General features: G+C 35.9%; 1 long non-coding RNA gene across 3 annotated transcripts; it reads right to left on the bottom strand.

The window, feature by feature from the left end:
• Positions 1-57: 57 nt before the first annotated feature.
• On the bottom strand, positions 58-8120 carry LOC309688436. Of its 3 annotated transcripts, XR_014271078.1 has the most exons (6): positions 8106-8120; positions 7714-7976; positions 6090-6120; positions 5116-5147; positions 3968-3994; positions 58-988 (listed from the first exon to the last, which is right to left on the bottom strand). It is a non-coding gene; the product is annotated as an uncharacterized lncRNA (long non-coding RNA). The 3 variants fall into 3 exon arrangements; XR_014271079.1 differs by lacking the exon at positions 8106-8120 and having other exon boundaries at positions 7714-7992; XR_014271080.1 differs by lacking the exons at positions 7714-7976; positions 8106-8120 and adding an exon at positions 6906-6929.
• Between the last annotated feature and the right edge of the window lie 15394 nt (positions 8121-23514).

The raw sequence follows: 23514 nt of genomic DNA, 5'->3' as shown, positions 1-23514 counted from the left end.
AAATAATAATACTATAAACTTGCAGTCAAATGTTATAGCCAATGAAACAGACTAACAGACTGGATCTAATTTATTATTTATCTGAATGTATGTATTACAAAATAACCAGATTATCTTATTACAAATAAACTTATAAAAAGGTGATATTTTATACAATTGATCAAAGTAAGCCAAACTAGCAGTCCAAACTAAAGTCTAATGCAAAATTAAAATGACAAATGTAGGGCTGTGTAAGTAGTTTCTACTATAAGTTCTACTGTACTGTAATTCTACTACTGTATATTCAACTTGTAATTTAAAGCAAAATGACTGAATGTGAGAGAGCTTAATGACAGGAAAGAAAGAGCAGTGAGAGCAGAGATCTCTCAGAATTCTGTAACAGATAGATCAAGTTCTGGTAACTTGGATTTCTGAAAATTGGATTCTGAAAGGATTCTCAAAACTTGGATTCTCAAATTAGATAGAGCAGTAGAGATAGAGGGATACAAGATGGAATGGCTTTCAAATTAGATAGAGCGGTAGGGATAGAGGGATACAAGATAGAATGGCTTTCAAATTAGATAGAGCAGTAGGGATAGAGGGATACAAGATAGAATGGCTTTCAAATTAGATAGAGCAGTAGGGATAGAGGGATACAAGATAGAATGGCTTTCAAATTAGATAGAGCAGTAGGGATAGAGGGATACAAGATAGAATGGCTTTCAAATTAGATAGAGCAGTAGAGATAGAGGGATACAAGATGGAATGGCTTTCAAATTAGATAGAGCGGTAGAGATAGAGGGATACAAGATAGAATGGCTTTCAAATTAGATAGAGCAGTAGGGATAGAGGGATACAAGATAGAATGGCTTTCAAATTAGATAGAGCAGTAGGGATAGAGGGATACAAGATAGAATGGCTTTCAAATTAGATAGAGTTGGGAGAGTGATAGGATAGACAGAATTGCTTATAATGATAGAGAGAGAGAGGATCTTCTGCAGCAGGTCACCTGTAAGACACAAAAGGCATGGAATTAGTCATATTTCCAACATGCTTGGATTTACCATATTCTTCAGACTATATGGCACACCTAAAATCCTGTCATTATCTCAAAAACATACAATGTGCCTAGCGTATCGATTCTGGTTATGCTTACTGACCTCAAACGGGATTTCTGTGGTACACAGCGCTCAAAATTCTGTCAAATATTTTAGTAAGACTTCGTAAGCTACTTGATGTATTGTCAGAGCATTATGGCTACCATAGTCAGGACCCTCGCAGAGTAATTCGTACGGTGCTTCAACATAACATTATGGTGTGTGTACAAGGACCTGGCACGTGCTAAGAGACATGCTTAAGAAGCAGATTTCAAACTGATCAACCCATGAAGAGTTTGATGGATTTGTGGATGAGGAATGAACTGAAAAAGTGAGTGTATTGTTCTGTATTTTATGTGTTACAACTGAACAGTGTTGAGAGTTGTTTGTGAATGACTTGAATAAAGTTTGACTTATCTGACTGTTTGTTTGGCTTAATCTGCCTTAAAAACAGGCTTGTTTATTGACATTATGCCTTATAATCTCAAAAATACAATACATGTAGGGCTTTAAATACTAAAGACTTCTACAGTAAATTATTGGACTGAACAGAATGACAATGTTTAACAAATGATGGTGGAACTGTTATAAGGACATTTTTACATTCTATTAAAACAATAAACTAAGTCTATAAACTCAAACTAAGACGTGCTGCTACAGTAACTTACTGTAAATATTAAATGGTCCAACAAAACCAACACACTGAGGTTACAGCACAGTTTCAGGTCACTCTGTATGAATTTTGGCAAAATGAGAAATTTGGAGACAGCTAGTTTCTACACAGCAGTTTCTACATATTTCAGTCACATTTGGGGCATGTTTGATACACAGCAATAAGCACTACACTAAATCTATAATAAACTTATCATAGCTGATATAAAGGCCTAATTAGCAAAATTTAGTATGATGATCATTTCTTTGTAGATCATTTCATGATAAAAAGAACAGAAGTGAGTGCTGTATCTGAGCTGTTGCATGTAAGATCTTTGCTGGAGATTCCCACATTTCTTAAACAAACAAACAAACAAACATGACTTTCAGACAGTTCATCTTTTGTAAATTAGGGCAGGATTATTTTCAAAAAACAGCCTTGATAAAAATATCAGGCCACTATAAAATGTCTTATGTTTATGTTTTCATCCCACCTATATTTTGCAAGTCATTATGACAAATTACAAAAAGCATTTTTTAGGCAGTGATTTAAGGGAAGAAGCTTTTGAAATCCACAATGCCCTACCACCAGTGGTCTCAAACTCTGGTCCTTAAGGCCTGGTGTCCAGAAACTTTTCTATGTGTCCCTGTTGCAACACACCTGAATAACATTAGTAGGTCATTAGCAAAACTCTACAGAACGTGACTGCATGCTGAGGTGGTAATTCAGCCATTTGATTCATGTTATAGCAGCTCATGAGTGAATGAACATGATGCAATGAAAGTACTTTTAGAAGTACATTTTTCCAAACACTTAAATTACTTAAATTTGAACAGTCTTCGGGGATGCCACTTCAACACAGTCAAATTCTATACTCTCACTAATGACCTACAAATGTTATTCAGGTGTTTTGTAACAGGGACACGTGGAAAAGCTTCAGGACACCGGCCCTTGAAGAGTGGAGTTTGAGACCCCTGTCCTATGTGAATATTTAATTGTCCCTAAACTGCTAGTCGTGAGCTGCTCTAATGTGAAACAAACACATATAGTTCTGTAAAGGTTTACAAAGAGATTTCTAAGGATCTGGAGACCCCAGAAAACAAAAACGCTCCCAGATATTGTAGCTGAACAGGCAAAAACAAGTTGCCTAATAATATCTCGATGATAACCAAGAGCTGTGCTGACTAACTGCACTAAACTGAATCATCTATAGTGAGAGAAAAACACCAGCATTAAAGTCAAACATGGTGCTGTTACTGTGATGTCCCAGAGTTCCTTTACTACTTCAGGACCTACATCAACTCATCAGGTCCTGGGCTTAAGTTTAATCACACTTAGGATCTGAAGCACACAAGCAAGTCCAATTGAATGAATGAAACAAAACACTTGGTGTAAACGAATCAGTCTGGACTTTAATGAAATTAAGATACTTGGTATGACTTGAAAACCCTATCCATCCATCCATCCATCCATCCATTCGCTTCCGCTTATCCTTTTCAGGGGGCACTGGAGCCTATCCCACCTGTCATAGGGCGAGAGGCAGGGTACACCCTGGACAGGTCGCCAGTCTGTCGCAGGGCCAACACACAGGGACAGACAACCATTCGCACTCACATTCATTCGCAGATACACACCTAGTGACAATTTGGATTATTCAATTAACCTATCCCCACAAGCTGCATGTCTTTGGACGGTGGGAGGAAGCCGGAGTACCCGGAGGGAACCCACGCAAACACCGGGAGAACATGCAAACTCCACACAGAAAGACCCCGGCCTGATGTTGGAATTAAACTCAGGACCTTCTTGCTGTGCGGCAACAGTGCTAACCACCGTGGTACTTGGTATGACTTGAAAACCCTATATTGGGCCTTAATTAAGACTTTTTTCTTTTCTTTTTTTGCCTGTCCTGTTTGGATCTAATTAAGACAATTCTGAAATTATGGTGGACCAAAATCAACCAGTGATGTAAACCAGTCATTACCAGTTACTGTAAATGCTTGATGGTAATTGTTGCTATCAGGGCATCCACAGCTGGGTATTAGAGACCAATATGTTTTTACATTAGACCAGGTTGTTCTGGTTCAAAAATGAAATCATCACTTTAAAACTGCTTTTTGTATTTATCCAGGTCATCCTTGCTAGATGATTTGAAACATGTGAAAAAAAGCATAAACAAAATAAATCTGCAAGGAAGAAAGACCTTTCTCAGCACTGTACTGCAGACAAAACCTTTACTTACCAGACTTGCGACGATCAGATCAGTATCCTAGAGAAAGGAAACAACACATCAGATCACTGTTTAATGACTTACACTGTTGAACCTCTTCACACACAATCCAATTTACTGTGACATGAAATAACTAGTAAGATCCTCAATTTCTTCAAGCCTTTATGAACTCACTGTAGTCTAAAGAGGACAAACTTTAGTTACAGAGTCTCACATGACGATAACATGTGTAATAAAGGCATGCATACTACAGAAGTGCAAAGAAGAGGCACCAATATTTGTTGGTACAGATTATGGCTTTTTAGCTCCATCATTTTCTATCACAAGTCAGTGCTTAATAAAGTGTGGAAAAACCACAACTGTTAGAATCAACGGAAAACCTCATTAGGTTTTAGTTCTGATCTGAATATGTAAATCCTAAAATACATGTAAATTCTGACATGTTATAGTAACAACAGTGGCACGCCATTTTTGCAATTAATTTCTTAAAAATTATAATAAAAAGTCCATTGTACCTGTTGGCAGGAATCTTTTTGTATTTTGCAATATTTCCCTTTTATATATAATTTTCAAACACATTGTATCAAGCAACTTATTAAGAAACTGATTTAAACTTAGTGTACATAAATTACACACAGGCTTTAACATACACAACATTGCCTACTCACAACTCTGGTTCTCTTAGTCTTTTATTATTGCTTAAATGTTTAACGTACCACTTCTGTTCACTCAGGCAAAAATACTTCTATAGTGGTCTGACTTTAATGTAATACATAAGCAGAATATGAGTGAAGATATAAATCAACAACTGTGGTGCTCTTAAGTGTTTAAGCTACCACTTACACTAACTCACCTAAAATGCGTTCATAGTTATGTCTGCTAGGTAAATCCATAAACAAACGGAGAACATGAACAACTGTATAAAAACAGTTGTTTGTGTTCAAACATAAAAATCAGACACAAATGGCCTGTTAAACTTCAGGGACAGTCAGAGGTCATGTGTGGGGCCTTTGCTGCTACAAAGTATAAATTCTGACCATTTGTTTTTGCCCATCAGTAAATGGTAATGTCACAAAAACCAAACTACGTTAGGTAAGTTGCTAAACATGTTACACAGTGACAATGTCATATTACTGCAGTTACAATTGCTGCTTACTTACCAGCAAAGGCAAAACCGAAGTTCTGTTTCACTCTGTAACAAAAGAACAAAAATACAGAATGAGACAACTGAAATCAGCATCAGAGTCAATACTGCATCACAATCTGTAGTGAAAAAAAAATGTTAAATTCTTTGTTTACTATAAACACCCGATCTTCTCTTTCTGCACCTTATTAAAGATTTCTGTCTTTATTAAGGTGATGTGTCGTTTTATCGATCTGCAATAAGCCACAGAAATTCCTCATTAACGTAAAGCTCTAATACTTTGGTGCTATTACATAACACAGCAGATACCACAAGCAATGATTTGCTCGCACTGCACACTTGATCAAATGATAACATCACAGTTTCAAAGCATGCAACAATCACAAATGATACTTGATACTATAAATGCTTGATGGTAGTTCTTCGTATCAGGGCTTCCACAGCTGGGTATTAGAGACCAGCATCTTCTCACATTAGAACAGATAGCTCTGGTTTGGTTTTCTCTGCTTCATATGTGAAATCATCCCTTTAAAATGCTTTTTTGTATTTATTCATATCATCCCTGTTAGATGATTTGAAACATGTGACAAAAAAGCATGAACAAAATAAATCTGCAAGGAAAAAAAGACTTTTCCCAGCACTGTACCTCAGACAAAATGAACTCACTTTAGTCTAAAGAGGGCAAAATTTAATTGCAGAGTCTCAAATGGCCTTAACATGTGTAATAAAAACAATAATTACTACAGAAATGCTTTGATAAGCCTTTAAAATTAGACATAAATGGCCTATTAAACTTCAGGGACATTTTTAGGGACACTCAGAGATCTAGTGGGGGGGGGGGGGTTTCCTGCTTATAAATCCTAAATGTGTTTTTGCCCATGGGCAAATGGCAAGATATCACAAAAAGCCAAACTATTGTATGTAAATTGCTAAAAACTGTTACACAATCCCAATTTCATATTGCTTCAGTTACAATCACTGTTTACTTACCAGCAAAGGCAAAACCAAGCTTTATTTCACTCTGTGTAACAAAAGACAAAGAACAAAAATACAGGATCAGAAAACTCAAATCAGCATCAATACTGCATCACTCTCTGTTGTCAAAAAGATTCACTAAACTTCTTTGTTTACTACAGCTGGAATACAAACAACAACTCTCCTCTGTTTTCTTTGGTCTACATCTCATTTAAGATTGCAAAACACTCATACATGAAAAACTGCACGACATATTTTTAAGGCTTTAATATTTGAGGTGGTCTGCATTCAAATTCTACTTCCTAAAATATTACCAACTGCACATAGTATCATAGTAAATATGCTGTAGTTTTAAAATAAATATCTATGTACCATACTAATAATAATACACTGCCATATTTTATTTATGTGAAGGTGGGCTGTTGTTTATTTCATTAATTTCCCACAAAGTGAGAATTTAAACTGTGCTGCAGATTTAGGTTGGCACAAACAAGCCTTTGTTAAACAGTTCTTAAAAATTAAAGTCTACATATTAGGAGTTCTTATTATTCTTGGGCTATGTCCACACGTACTTTTGAAAATGGAGATTTTTCTATGCGTTTGCACCTTTCGTCCACTCTTAAACGGCGTTTTCGGTCACTGAAAAACTAAAAACGCTTGCCAGAATATTTTCGAAAACTCCGTTTTTGCATTTATGTGTGGACAGGGAAACGGAGAAAACGCAGCGCCTTTTTTGACGTCACACTGTGCGCAACGTTATTGTTTCGGTGAAATGCATTTCTACAATACGGTTACTGTTAATTGTTCTCTCTGCAGTGTTTAAATGCTTACATATGCGCACACAGTTACTGTCCCCCCACAGATATGACTCGGTTCTGCTTCTATGCCCCATCTTTGTTTACCATTTCCCACCGAGGCTTCTAGACTTCTGATTGGCCAACATTTCTACACGGTTAGGAATATAGCGCCACCTGCTGCTTTGGTATGTTCCTAGCAGCGTTCTCCTTCATTTCTGCATTTATGTGTGGACGGGATTGTTTTTTAAAACAGAAACGGAAAATCTCCGTTTTCAAAAATACCCGTGTATGTGGGGACATAGCCTATGTTTAATCCTCAGTTTCTCCCCCTCCTTTGTCTTAATTAACCCACAAGACCTGGACAAACGTGACTCTTTTTCTCCCGTGTTCGGTCAGAGGCGGTAAAATGGCTCCTTTGATCTTGCCGACAGCTGACACTGAATCTAAGATGGCGGTTCGTTAAAAACTTTACAGCATAAAGAATGAGGCTGTTTTAACCAACTGATTTGTGAAGAGAACTAACTGCACCTTATGTAACAGACTGACAAACACACCAAATGTAATTAATAAAACAACACAATAACCGTGGTTCACAGTCAAATTTTCATTTCACACTGGGCTCAAAGGAGCGCTAGGCATTAGCATCGGGTTGTTAGCTCATCAAACACTCCTTTTACATACAAAAATGACAAAGTTTCACTAAGAAAAAGCAACCACTGTGTTACTCTAATATGAGTTATACCTCGGTTGGCTTTATAAATCACTAAAAGAACTCGTTAAATCACACAAACAGACTATAAACATTTAGGAGAGAAGAGGAGAAGCAGAGCGGCAGCACTCACCCAGAGCGGACTCAGCGAAGTGTGCGGAAAGGCGGATGTCCGGCAGTCAGGTAAAAGATGAGGCGTTCACGGGTAGTAGGAAATTCCAGTATTACACACAATGGGCATTGTAAACATCAAAAATGTAGGTGATTTTAAATATTCTATACAATATTTATTTGCTACAGAAAAAACTCGCAGAACTTTAAATCTATAACTTGAATAAATATTATTAGAAGGCTCTACTCCTGAACACCAACACCAAAGAGCTGAGTTCACCAGACCTGAAAAAAAAAACAACAACAACCAGTCCAGGACAGTCAGTCTGCAAAGATGTTTTAAAGACAAATATATATATATAAACATTATCCATTAAGGATTCCCCTCAAAACAAGTGACTATAATTTCCTAACCGTAAGGGCTAGAACGGTCACTGCACCGTTTTGTTCAGAAGAGATGGGGGAATCTTCAAGTGTTGACAATTTATCATTAAAATGTGAATTTTTAGAGATATATGACATGGATGACTTGTTGACTTAGAAGCCACGAATTCCCCAATATGCAAATAGTATGATTAAGCATAAATACTACATTTAGTAGAAATACTATGTTTTAGCACAAATACTATAAAAAGCAGAAATACTATAATTTAGCAGAAATACTATATTAAGCACAAATCCTATAAAAAGCAGAAATAGGATGATTAAGCATAAACACTACATTTAGTAGAAATACTATGTTTGAGCAAAAATCCTATAAAAAGCAGAAATACTATATTAGGCACAAATCCCATAAAAAGCAGAAATAGTATGATTAAGCATAAATACTACATTTAGTAGAAATACTATGTTTTAGCACAAATCGTATAAAAAGCAGAAATACTGTAATTTAGCAGAAATACTATATTAGGCACAAATAGTATAAAAAGCAGAAATACTATATTAGGTACAAATCCTATAAAAAGCAGAAATACTATATTAGGCAAAAATCCTATAAAAAGCAGAAATACTATAATTTAGAACAAATAGTATAAAAAGCAGAAATACTATAATTTAGCAGAAATACTATGTTAGGCACAAATCCGATAAAAAGCAGAAATACTATAATTTAGCAGAAATACTATGTTAGGCACAAATCCTATGAAAAGCAGAAATAGTATGATTTAGCAGAAACACTGTATTTAGCACAAGTACCGAAAAGTACCAGAAATACTATGATTTAGCAGAATAGTAATAACTTATTGAAACACAAATGCACAGAGGGACACACAAACACAGGCTCTAATCCAGTCAACCAGTCTAACTATATTCAATTTAAATCCTACAATGACATGCTGCCAAATAAGGGCAGGGTCCTCTCTCTCCCACTAAACACACACACACACACACACACACACACACACACACACACACACACACACACACACACAGAGGGAGAGAGCTGCCGAATTTAAATCCACCAATCAGAGTGGCTGTTTACGTTTTCCCGCCAAAACAGGTGCCTCTTTTTACACACGCAGCACAGAGATGCACAGGATTATTGCAGCCTATTTCTCATAGTGAGGACTCCCCTCAAACAAATGACCATAATTTCCAAACCGTAGGGGCTAGAGCGGTCATTCTTACACCGTTTTGTTCAGAAGAGATGGGGGAATCTTCCAGTGTTTACAATTTATCATTAAAATATGAATTATTAAAGATATTTGACTTCTAATGCACCATAACTGAGTAGAGCGAAGCAAAAACTGCCTTGACTTGCCCTCAAACAACGCTTTGTAACTCGAAATCTATTTGGAGTATCGATATCATTCTTTCACCGTAAGAGACAGCAGGCTTTGGTGAACAATCATGGAAATTTTCAGGTCTCTGTGGAAATCCAACAAAAAGTTATGACGAGAGAAAAAAGTGGTTCATTTCCACAGTTTGAAATCTGAAGAAATCTGAGCGAAGGACGAATTTCCTACCCTCAAACAAGTCCAACTCATTTCAGAACGGTAATAGGTGAGAAAGAAATTCTTGAATTGTGAGCGTCAGGGGTGTCTGAAGATATTCGGGGACAAGCCTCATGTCTTAAAGTCGCTTCGTTAAGGAGATATGACGATTCGAATATGCCTCTCATTACAGAAATCCAGCGATGATTTTGAACAAGCTCTCCATTGACTTTATATGGAGAGTTTTGAGACCTTGTGTTGGTCTGAGGAGATTTGCAAAAATTCTATAAATCCCACAACAATGATAGTGACATTTTCTGAAAGCCAGCAAAAATACCTACGTTTTGATGTATAATTTGTGGAAGTTGAGTGAAAATTGAGCAAGTAGCAAGAAGTTGTTCGGACATGAAGTGAAAATTGCAAAACCTTCAGTGGCACACTGGAAGCCAAGAGCATAGCAACCATAACAACGCATGTATTTTGTGAAAAATCACAATTTTGCAACTCAAAACTTTAAGAGGCATAAAAGTAAAACAGTAAAAGATTTGAAAAAGCTGAATCATACCTGAATAGCCCAATAATTTATGAACATTTTAAAGTTTGAATGGTTGTTCTAGGTGAAAATATGAGGAAGTAGTTAAGTTTCAAAAACAAGCAAATTTTAGCAGAATTGCAGAAGTTTCCCATTCATTTCAATGGGACAAATTAAAGGAAAAAAGCTTAATATTTTAAAAAGTATAATAGTTAAAAATAGCAAAAATCGTAGCGTAAATTAGCAGAAATAGCAGAATAGTTTAAAATTTGAACGGTGAAAATCGGCTGAAAATTGTGGAAGTAGTTAAGTGCCAAAAAGTGTACGGAAGCAACTAGAATAATAACTAGAAAAATTTGCATTTCCTGCGAAAATGCAGTGTGGATGCTTAAAGCTGAAGCTGTATGCAAAAAGTAGCTGAAAAAGCTGAAAAGTTGCAGAAATTGTAAAAACTTTGCAGAAGCAAAAGAAGTTTGCTAAAATGGAATAACTTAGCAGAACTGCAATATCTTAGAGGAAACATAATACTTGGCAGAAATACAATAGCATAGCAGAATTTAGCAGAAATATTGTAACTTACCAGAAACATGATAACTTCTCAAAAATACAAGAATTTAGGAGAAATAGTATAAGATAACAGAAAGAATATATTTAGCCAAAAATACTTAAACATTACAGAAACACTATGATTTAGAAAAATAGTACAACAGAGCAGAAATATTGTGATTTACCAGAGACACTGTGATGAACTATGAATATTGTAATTTTAAATTAAGACTATGTTTTAGCACAAATATTATAATTTGGCAGAAATACTATAATTTAGCAGAAATACTATATTAAGCACAAATCCTATAAAAAGCAGAAATGTTATGATTAAGCATAAATACTACATTTAGTAGAAATACTTTGTTTTAGCACAAATCCCATAAAAAGCAGAAATACTGTACTATGATTTAGTAGAAAGACTATAATTAATCAGAAATACTAAATTTAGCAGAAATACTATATTAAGCACAAATCTTATAAAAAGCAGAAATACTATATTAAGCACAAATCCTATAAAAGCAGAAATAGTGTGATTTAGCACAATAGTAATAAGTTAAACAGAAAAATTGGAAAAGCAAAATGGACAGCTGAAAAAATGCTGAACATGCTGAAGTTCCCGCAAATATACTTGTTAAATGACAAAAATCAGCAAAAAAATTTATGACTGCCACACAATTACAAATATGTACACATGAGGAAACACACATGCACAGAGACACACACACACAAGATCCAATTCAGTCAACCAGTCTAAATATATTGAATTTGAATCTTACAATGGGATCATCCCATTAAAAGGCTTTCTCTCTCTCTCTCTCTCTGTCACACACACACACACAAACACACACACACACACACACACACACACACACACACACACACACACACACACAGGGAGAGAGAAGTAAGTTTCTAGGTCAGCCTGGGAGCTGGTGAATTTGAATCCACCAATCAGAGAGGCTGTGCACTTTTCCCCACCAAAACAGGTGCATCTGTTTACACACGCAGCAGCACAGAGAGACACAGGATTTTTGCAGTCTATTTCTCATAGTGACGACTCCCCTCAAACAAATGACCGTAATTTCCTAACCGTAGGGGCTAGAACGGTCATTCTTACACCGTTTTGTTCAGAAGAGATGGGGGAATCTTCAAGTGTTGACAATTTAATATTAAAATATGAATTTTTAGAGATATATGACATGGATGACTTGTTGACTTAGAAGCCACGAATTCCCCAATATGCAAATTTGAATGCCTGAGACCACATATGTGATTGGCTGGCTGGGAAGCCGTGCAGGCCCTGATTTGTGGATTTGAATTCCTCAGCCCTCAGATATGATTGGCTGGCTTAGAAGCCACGAAGGCCCCAATATGCAAATTTGAATGCCTCAGGACACTTATTTGATTGGCTGGGAAACTGTGCAGGCCCTGATTTGAAAATTTGAATGTCTCAGTCCTCACAGAGGATTGGCTGCCTGGGGACCTGGCAGAAATATATAGAAATACTATTATTAAGCATAAATACTACATTTAGTAGAAATACTATGTTTTAGCACAAATACTATAAAAAGAAGAAAAACTATAATTTAGCAGAAATACTATATTAAGCACAAACCCTATAAAAAGCAGAAATACTATAATTTAGAACAAATAGTATAAAAAGCAGAAATACTATAATTTAGCAGAAATACTATGTTAGGCACAAATCCTATAAAAAGCAGAAATACTATAATTTAGCAGAAATACTATGTTAGGCACAAATCCTATAAAAAGCAGAAATACTATAATTTAGCAGAAATACTATATTAGGCATAAATCCTTTGAAAAGCAGAAATAGTATGATTTAGCAGAAATACTGTATTTAGCACAAGTACCGAAAAGTACCAGAAATACTATGATTTAGCAGAATAGTAATAACTTATTGAAACACAAATGCACAGAGGGACACACAAACACAGGCTCTAATCCAGTCAACCAGTCTAACTATGTTCAATTTAAATCCTACAATGACATGCTGCCAAATAAGGGCAGGGTCCTCTCTCTCCCACTAAACACACACACACACACACACACACACACACACAGGGAGAGAGGACTAAGTTTCTAGGTCAGCCTGGGAGCTGCTGAATTTGAATCCACCAATCAGAGAGGCTGTTTACGTTTTCCCGCCAAAACAGGTGCATCTTTTTACACACGCAGCACAGAGACATAGACCTGCTTCTTTCAGTTTATTTCACATAGTGAGGATTCCCCTCAAACAAATGACCATAATTTCCTAACCATAGGGGCTAGAGCGGTCATTCTTACACCGTTTTGTTCAGAAGAGATGGGGGAATCTTCAAGTGTTGACAATTTATCATTAAAATATGAATTTTTAGAGATATATGACATGGATGACTTGTTGACTTAGAAGCCACGAATTCCCCAATATGCAAATTTGAATACCTGGAGCCCACATACATGATTGGCTGGCTGGGAAGCTGTGCAGGCCCTGATTTGTGGATTTGAATTCCTCAGCCCTCAGATATGATTGGCTGGCTTAGAAGCCATGAAGGCCCCAATATGCAAATTTGAATGCCTCAGGACACATATATGATTGGCTGGGAAACCGTGCAGGCCCTGATTTGAAAATTTGAATGTCTAAGTCCTCACAGAGGATTGGCTGCCTGGGGACCTGGCAGAAATATATAGAAATATATAGAAATACTATGATTAAGCATAAATACTACATTTAGTAGAAATACTATGTTTTAGCACAAATACTATAAAAAGCAGAAATACTATAATTTAGCAGAAATACTATATTAAGCACAAATCCTATAAAAAGCAGAAATAGGATGATTAAGCATAAACACTACATTTAGTAGAAATATTATGTTTGAGCAAAAATCCTATAAAAAGCAGAAATACTATATTAGGCACAAATCCCATAAAAAGCAGAAATAGTATGATTAAGCATAAATACTACATTTAGTAGAAATACTATGTTTTAGCACAAATCGTATAAAAAGCAGAAATACTGTAATTTAGCAGAAATACTATATTAGGCACAAATAGTATAAAAAGCAGAAATACTATATTAGGTACAAATCCTATAAAAAGCAGAAATACTATATTAGGCAAAAATCCTATAAAAAGCAGAAATACTATAATTTAGAACAAATAGTATAAAAAGCAGAAATACTATAATTTAGCAGAAATACTATGTTAGGCACAAATCCGATAAAAAGCAGAAATACTATAATTTAGCAGAAATACTATGTTAGGCACAAATCCTATGAAAAGCAGAAATAGTATGATTTAGCAGAAACACTGTATTTAGCACAAGTACCGAAAAGTACCAGAAATACTATGATTTAGCAGAATAGTAATAACTTATTGAAACACAAATGCACAGAGGGACACACAAACACAGGCTCTAATCCAGTCAACCAGTCTAACTATATTCAATTTAAATCCTACAATGACATGCTGCCAAATAAGGGCAGGGTCCTCTCTCTCCCACTAAACACACACACACACACACACACACACACACACACACACACACACACACACACACACACACAGAGGGAGAGAGCTGCCGAATTTAAATCCACCAATCAGAGTGGCTGTTTACGTTTTCCCGCCAAAACAGGTGCCTCTTTTTACACACGCAGCACAGAGATGCACAGGATTATTGCAGCCTATTTCTCATAGTGAGGACTCCCCTCAAACAAATGACCATAATTTCCAAACCGTAGGGGCTAGAGCGGTCATTCTTACACCGTTTTGTTCAGAAGAGATGGGGGAATCTTCCAGTGTTTACAATTTATCATTAAAATATGAATTATTAAAGATATTTGACTTCTAATGCACCATAACTGAGTAGAGCGAAGCAAAAACTGCCTTGACTTGCCCTCAAACAACGCTTTGTAACTCGAAATCTATTTGGAGTATCGATATCATTCTTTCACCGTAAGAGACAGCAGGCTTTGGTGAACAATCATGGAAATTTTCAGGTCTCTGTGGAAATCCAACAAAAAGTTATGACGAGAGAAAAAAGTGGTTCATTTCCACAGTTTGAAATCTGAAGAAATCTGAGCGAAGGACGAATTTCCTACCCTCAAACAAGTCCAACTCATTTCAGAACGGTAATAGGTGAGAAAGAAATTCTTGAATTGTGAGCGTCAGGGGTGTCTGAAGATATTCGGGGACAAGCCTCATGTCTTAAAGTCGCTTCGTTAAGGAGATATGACGATTCGAATATGCCTCTCATTACAGAAATCCAGCGATGATTTTGAACAAGCTCTCCATTGACTTTATATGGAGAGTTTTGAGACCTTGTGTTGGTCTGAGGAGATTTGCAAAAATTCTATAAATCCCACAACAATGATAGTGACATTTTCTGAAAGCCAGCAAAAATACCTACGTTTTGATGTATAATTTGTGGAAGTTGAGTGAAAATTGAGCAAGTAGCAAGAAGTTGTTCGGACATGAAGTGAAAATTGCAAAACCTTCAGTGGCACACTGGAAGCCAAGAGCATAGCAACCATAACAACGCATGTATTTTGTGAAAAATCACAATTTTGCAACTCAAAACTTTAAGAGGCATAAAAGTAAAACAGTAAAAGATTTGAAAAAGCTGAATCATACCTGAATAGCCCAATAATTTATGAACATTTTAAAGTTTGAATGGTTGTTCTAGGTGAAAATATGAGGAAGTAGTTAAGTTTCAAAAACAAGCAAATTTTAGCAGAATTGCAGAAGTTTCCCATTCATTTCAATGGGACAAATTAAAGGAAAAAAGCTTAATATTTTAAAAAGTATAATAGTTAAAAATAGCAAAAATCGTAGCGTAAATTAGCAGAAATAGCAGAATAGTTTAAAATTTGAACGGTGAAAATCGGCTGAAAATTGTGGAAGTAGTTAAGTGCCAAAAAGTGTACGGAAGCAACTAGAATAATAATAAAGAATAAAGAGAAACAGGAACTCAATAGTGTGGATGCTTAAAGCATCCACACAATAAAGAATAAAGAGAAACAGGAACTCAATAGTGTGGATGCTTAAAGCATCCACACAATAACTAGAAAAATTTGCATTTCCTGCGAAAATGCAGTGTGGATGCTTTAAAGCTGAAGCTGTATGCAAAAAGTAGCTGAAAAAGCTGAAAAGTTGCAGAAATTGTAAAAACTTTGCAGAAGCAAAGGAACTTTGCTAAAATGGAATAACTTAGCAGAACTGCAATATCTTAGAGGAAACATAATACTTGGCAGAAATACAATAGCATAGCAGAACTTAGCAGAAATATTGTAACTTACCAGAAACATAACTTCTCAAAAATACAAGAATTTAGGAGAAATAGTATAAGATAACAGAAAGAATATATTTAGACAAAAATACTTAAGCATTACAGAAACACTATGATTTAGAAAAATAGTACAACATAGCAGAAATACTGTGATTTACCAGAGACACTGTGATGAACTATGAATATTGTAATTTTAAATTAAGACTATGTTTTAGCACAAATATTATAATTTGGCAGAAATACTATGATACAGCACAAATACTCTGGTTTAGCACAAATATTATAACATAGCAGAAATACAATTATATAGCAGAAATGCTATATTTAGAAAGAAAAATATAATATAGTAGAAATAGTATGATTGAGCAGAAATACTACAATATAGCATAATAACAATGATTTAGCAGAAATACTAAGATGTAGTAAAAGTACTTTGATTTAACAGAAATACAATTATGGAGGAGTAATACTTTAAAATGGGAGAAATATTGATACACACACACATACACAGAGCCTAAAGGTAAGAGTATTTGTGCCATGGAGTGTTAAGAATGTGAGGTCCATATTAGAAAAGCTGGTAAAATCATAAAAGTTTGCAGAATTGTAATAAATGATGAATATGAATTACTGGTCTGTGACAGTGTATTAATTTGTAGGGAAAAAAACATGTTGACCAAGGTGGAATCGAACCCACGATCTTTGGCTTGCAGACCCGTGTCATTACCAACTGCGCCACTGGGAAAGAGAGGAGCCATTTTGAAAAACAGGGTGATGAGCAGTCAGAATTAGATCCCGGTGAGAGGCGAAAAACGCCGTTTTTTGGAGTTACAAAACGTTGTGTAACTCAAAAACTAGGTGGACTAGAGGCATAATTCTTGTACTGGGTGAATCAGCGGACTTTGGTGTACTTTGACTGCGATTTTCATTGCTCTTTGTACAACCGTCGCTGAGATATGACGAGAGAGGAAACGGAAGACCTCAGACATGATTGGCTGGCTGGGAAGCCGTGCAGGCCCTGATATGTGATATGTGTCTGAGTCCGCACAGAGGATTGGCTGCCTGGCAGAAATATATAGAAATAGTATGATTAAGCATAAATACTACATTTAGCAGAAATACTATATTAAGCACAAATCCTATAAAAAGCAGAAATAGTATATTAAGCACAAATCCTATAAAAAGCAGAAATACTATATTAAGCACAAATCCTATTAAAAGCAGAAATAGTATACTAAGCACAAATCTTATAAAATAGCAGAAATAGTATGATTTAGCACAATAGTAATAAGTTAAACAGAAAAATTGGAAAAGCAAAATGGACAGCTGAAGAAATGCTGAACATGCTGAGGGTCCCTCAAATATACTTGTTAAATGAAAAAAATCAGCAAAAAAATATATAACAGCCACACAATCAGAAATATGTACACATAAGGAAACACACATGCACAGAGAGACACACACACAAGATCCAATTCAGTCAACCAGTCTAAATATATTGAATTTGAATCTTAGAATGAGATCATCCCATTAAAAGGCCTTCTCTCTCTCTTTCTCTCTCTCTCTCTCTCTCTCTCTCTCTCTCTGTCACACACACACACACTGCTGAATTTGAATCCACCAATCAGAGAGCCTGTGCACTTTTTCCTGCCAAAACAGGTGCATCTATTTACACACGCAGCACAGAGAGACACAGGATTATCCGGTTGTTCAGTCTGACGTCACTAGCCGTGTCTGGGTCTAAACTCCGCTGCAGGTCCATATATCAAACGATCACTATGGCATTACTGTGAGTTGAAAAACTGTCTAAAGTCTTTCATCTTTAATAAAATGATCAGCGTTCTGCTCTACCAGGTGTAACAATTGAGTTTAACATCCAGGCATCCATGAAAACAGAATTTATGACATTTAACGGAGTTAGAAGTTAGCAGGGAGTTAGCTCGCTAGCTTCTATCTAAATACAATATAGCATGTCCTGACTGCGGGGTTTTGGAAACAAATTAAAACGTACAGCTCTGTTATCACTTCCAACATAAATGAAGACAGAAAGCTAAACAGCAGTGACGTTTGTAGGGTTACTGAAGTTTGGCTAGCTGGTATATAATGATGTGCTACGTGACCGCTAGCGACACAGCTATGTTAGCATAATATAAACAAGCTAACTTTTTTTCCACTTGATAAAAGTTACCGTGAGTGTTCTCGGTGGTCAGGAACAAATGTAATTGCATGGCAGGATGCTGTAAACGGACCAAACTTCAGCCAGGAGAACAACTGAGATAATCCATCCACAATACGAGGTTAGTCATTCATATACTGCTGCATGGGCTGGGCTGTAGTTACATCCTAAGGTTTTAAAAACTGAGCTTAAATAAATGATTAGCGGTAATAAAAGCCGAGGGAGGTCAACAGTGATCGCTGACTGTTTTAGGAGCTTTTTGAGATCAAATAGAAGAAAATACATAACATTAAACATGTTAACAACACAAATGCCATATTAAACGCAGACTACTTTAGACCCGGAAGTAGGATTCGTCGCGTCATCACTGAACAACCGGATTGCAGTCTATTTCTCATAATGACGACTCCCCTCAAACAAATGACCATAATTTCCTAACCGTAGGGGCTAGAGCGGTCATTCTTACACCGTTTTGTTCAGAAGAGATGGGAGAATCTTCAAGTGTTGACAATTTATCATTAAAATATGAATTTTTAGAGATATATGACATGGATGACTTGTTGACTTAGAAGCCACGAATTCCCCAATATGCAAATTTGAATGCCTCAGACCACATATATGATTGGCTGGCTGGGAAGCCGTGCAGGCCCTGATTTGTGGATTTGAATTCCTCAGCCCTCAGATATGATTGGCTGGCTTAGAAGCCATGAAGGCCCCAATATGCAAATTTGAATGCCTCAGGACACATATATGATTGGCTGGGAAGCCGTGCAGGCCCTGATTTGAAAATTTGAATGTCTCAGTCCTCACAGAGGATTGGCTGCCTGGGGACCTGGCAGAAATATATAGAAATACTATGATTAAGCATAAATACTACATTTAGTAGAAATACTATGTTTTAGCAGAAATACTATAAAAAGCAGAAATACTATAATTTAGCAGAAATACTATATTAAGCACAAATCCTATAAAAAGCAGAAATAGTATGATTAAGCATAAACACTACATTTAGTAGAAATACTATGTTTTAGCACAAATACTATAAAAAGCAGAAATACTATAATTTAGCAGAAATACTATATTAAGCACAAATCCTATAAAAAGCAGAAATAGTATGATTAAGCATAAACACTACATTTAGTAGAAATACTATGTTTGAGCAAAAATCCTATAAAAAGCAGAAATACTATATTAGGCACAAATCCTATAAAAAGCAGAAATAGTATGATTAAGCATAAATACTACATTTAGTAGAAATACTATGTTTTAGCACAAATAGTATAAAAAGCATAAATACTGTAATTTAGCAGAAATGCTATATTAGGCACAAATTCTATGAAAAGCAGAAATAGTATGATTAAGCATAAATACTACATTTAGTAGAAATACTATGTTTTAGCACAAATCCTATAAAAAGCAGAAATACTGTACTATGATTTAGTAGAAAAACTATAAATAATCAGAAATACTATATTTGGCAGAAATACTATATTTTGCACAAATCTTATAAAATAGCAGAAATAGTATGATTTAGCACAATAGTAATAAGTTAAACAGAAAAATTGGAAAAGCAAAATGGACAGCTGAAAAAATGCTGAACATGCTGAGGGTCCCTCAAATATACTTGTTAAATGAAAAAATCAGCAAAAAGATGCACAGGGAGAGAGAAGTAAGTTTCTAGGTCAGCCTGGGAGCTGCTGAATTTGAATCCACCAATCAGAGAGCCTGTGTACTTTTTCCCGCCAAAACAGGTGCATCTATTTACACACGCAGCACAGAGAGGCACAGGATTATTGCAGCCTATTTCTCATAATGACGACTCCCCTCAAACAAATGACCATAATTTCCTAACCGTAGGGGCTAGAGCGGTCATTCTTACACCGTTTTGTTCAGAAGAGATGGGGGAATCTTCCAGTGTTGACAATTTATCATTAAAATGTGAATTATTAAAGATATTTGACTTCTAATGCACCATAACTGAGTAGAGCGAAGCAAAAACTGGCTTGACTTGCCCTCAAACAACGCTTTGTAACTCGAAATCTATTTGGAGTATCGATATCATTCTTTCACCGTAAGAGACAGCAGGCTTTGGTGAACAGTCATGGAAATTTTCAGGTCTCTGTGGAAATCCAACAAAAAGTTATGACGAGAGAAAAAAGTGGTTCATTTCCAGGGTTTGAAATTTGCAGAAATCTGAGCGACGGACGAATTTCCTACCCTCAAACAAGTCCAACTCATTTCAGAACGGTAATACGTGAGAAAGAAATTCTTGAATTGTGAGTGTCACGAGTGTCTGAAGATATACCGGGACAAGCATCATGTCTTAACTTTGCTTCGTTAAGGAGATATGACGATTCGAATATGCCTCTCATTACAGAAATGCAGCGGTGATTTTGAACAAACTCTCCATTGACTTTATATGGAGAGTTTTCCGACATTGTGTTGGTCTGAGGAGATTTGCGAAAGTTCTATGAATACCACAACAATGATAGTGACATTTTCGGAAACCCAGCAAAAATACCTATGTTTTGATGTATAATTTGTGGAAGTTGAGTGAAGATTGAGCAAGTAGCAAGAAGTTGTTCGGACATGAAGAGAAGACTGCAAAACCTTCAGTGGCACACTGGAAGCCAAGTGCATAGCAACCATAACAACGCATGTATTTTGTGAAAAATCACAATTTTGCAACTGAAAACTTTAAGAGGCATAAAGGTAAAACGGTAAAAGATTTGAAAAAGCTGAATCATACCTGAATAGCCCAATAATTTGAGAACATTTTAAAGTTTGAATGGTTGTTCTACGTGAAAATATGAGGAAGTAGTTAAGTTTCAGAAACAAGCAAATTTTAGCAGAATTGCAGAAGTTTCCCATTCATTTCAATGGGACAAATTAAGCTTAATATTTTAAAAAGTATAATAGTGAAAAATACCAAAAGACATAGCAGGAATTAGCAGAAATAGCAGAATATTTTAAAATTTGAACGGTGAAAATCGGCTGAAAATTGTGGAAGTAGTTAAGTGCCAAAAAGTGTACGGAAGTCCCAAGAGGAACTCAATAGTGTGGATGCTTAAAGCATCCACACAATAATAAAGAATAAAGAGAAACAGGAACTCAATAGTGTGGATGCTTAAAGCATCCACACAAATATAACTAGAAAGTGCATTTTCTGAAGAAACTGCAGTGTGAATGCTTGAATCTGAATGTATGGACTGAAATGAATTAATTGCTGAATTTTGAGTTAAAAATTTTGAATGAGATAAAAAAACAAAAAAAACAACTGAATTTAACCTGAAAACAACAGTGCTGAACTGCTAAAAGCTGACGTTTAACATAGAAGAAGAAGTTGGAAAATAGCTGAAAATGTTTTAAATGTAAATTAGAAAAACCTAAGAAATGAGAAAAGAAAATTTAGAGTCAGAAAACATCTGAATTAATATTAAAAGCTCATATTCTTTGAATCACTGAATGACTCAAATGTGATCCCTCCACTTTGATCCACACCGTTTAAAAAGTTGACATTTCTGAGCTTTGAAAGACACTGTGTTGGAAAGAGAACAACGATGGCGACGTTTTGAGGGTAAAATGATGGCTTTAACACTGTGGACACAGCAGCAGTTGAGAGAGAAGTGTTTAAGATGAATCTTGGTACAGTGGCAGGCAGAGCTCGTTAAGCAGGCAGGTGTGAGCCTGGTTGCTATAGTGACTGCACCCAATGGCTCCATACACACGTACACAGACATGCACCTCACTTTTGCTGCTTAAAATGAACAGAAAAGTCAGGCCGAAACAAATCGTTCCCAAATGAAAAGTAAAAGTCGTATTGACAAAATTCTTTCACCGTGAGCGACAGCAGCTTCTAGTCTACTGAATTCTCAGTTTTCATGCCTGTGGAGTTTATTATATGGACGTGGTGACAGTGGAAAGACACCATGCTCTTCTGATTTTCAAACGAACCTTCTGAGCCATTTTAACATTAGAGTCTATGGAAGAGTTGGAAGGAGGAGGCTGTGCATTGGTGACATTTATGAAAGAACCGTAACACCTAGGACAATAGTAAACACATTGGATGAAAGAGGACAGCCATGGCTACGTTTTGAGGGTAAAATCATACCTGTAGAGCAAACGCTGCGGACACAGCAGCAGTTTTAAAAAAGATTTTAAGATTAATTTTTTTGCTCCTCTCACTCTAGCAGTTGAGCTGCCTCACTCTAGCCCCAACATTCCGTCCCATACACACCCATTATAAACTCTGAAACGGGTGAAAAAACATCATGAAACTTAAACTGGAACTGAAGAAAAAGTATAATAGATATTGAAAAGATAAATACAAGTTGAATAGTTGAATGTCTTGTCTTCGTTTTAAAGTTTGAATGGTGGCTCTATGTCAATGTATGTGGAAGTAGTAAGAGTTTAAAAATGAGTAAGTTGAATGAGAATTTGAAGGGTCTCCCCATTGAAATACATGGGAAATTTTTGTTGAATAAAGTTGAATAAAATTAAAAATATAAATGTTAAAAATGAGAAAATTAGAAGCAGTCATGTCCAAAATAATAGGAATCTAACGATGTTTGAATGGTTTTTCTAAGTTGAACGGTTTTGAAGGAGTAGGCTTTCAAAAAACGTACGGAAAAATAAAATATAACTAGAAAGTGCATTTTCTGAAGAAACTGCAGTGTGAATGCTTGAATCTGAATGTATGGACTGAAATGAATTAATTGCTGAATTTTGAGTTAAAAATTTTGAATGAGATAAAAAAAAAAAAACAACCTGAATTTAACCTGAAAACAACAGTGCTGAACTGCTAAAAGCTGAAGGTTACACAGAAGAAGAAGTTGGAAAAAAGCTGAAAATGTTTTAATTGTAAATTAGAAAAACCTAAGAAATGAGAAAAGAACATTTAGAGTCAGAAAACATCTGAAAGAATATTAAAAGGTCATATTCTTTAAATCACTGAATGACTAAAATGTGATCCCTCCACTTGGACCCACACAGTTTAAAAAGTTTACATCTCTGAGCTTTGAAAGACACGGTGTTGGAAAGAGAACAATAATGGCGACAATTTGAGGGTAAAATGATGGCTGTAACACTGTGGACACAGCAGCAGTTGAAAGAGAAGTGCTAAAGATGAATCTTGGTACAGTGGCAGGCAGAGCTCGTTAAGCAGGCAGGTGTGAGCCTGGTTGCTATAGTGACCGCACCCAATGGCTCCATACACACGTACACAGACATGCGCCTCACTTTTGCTGCTTAAAATGAACAGAAAAGTCAGGCCGAAACAAATCGCTCCCAAATGAAAAGTAAAAGTCGTATTAACAAAATTCTTTCACCGTGAGCGACAGCAATGTCTA

Source organism: Aulonocara stuartgranti, assembly GCF_965226115.1.
Source record: "Aulonocara stuartgranti genome assembly, chromosome: 14".
Taxonomy (NCBI): domain Eukaryota; kingdom Metazoa; phylum Chordata; class Actinopteri; order Cichliformes; family Cichlidae; genus Aulonocara; species Aulonocara stuartgranti.
This window is presented reverse-complemented; position numbering and strand designations above follow the sequence as displayed.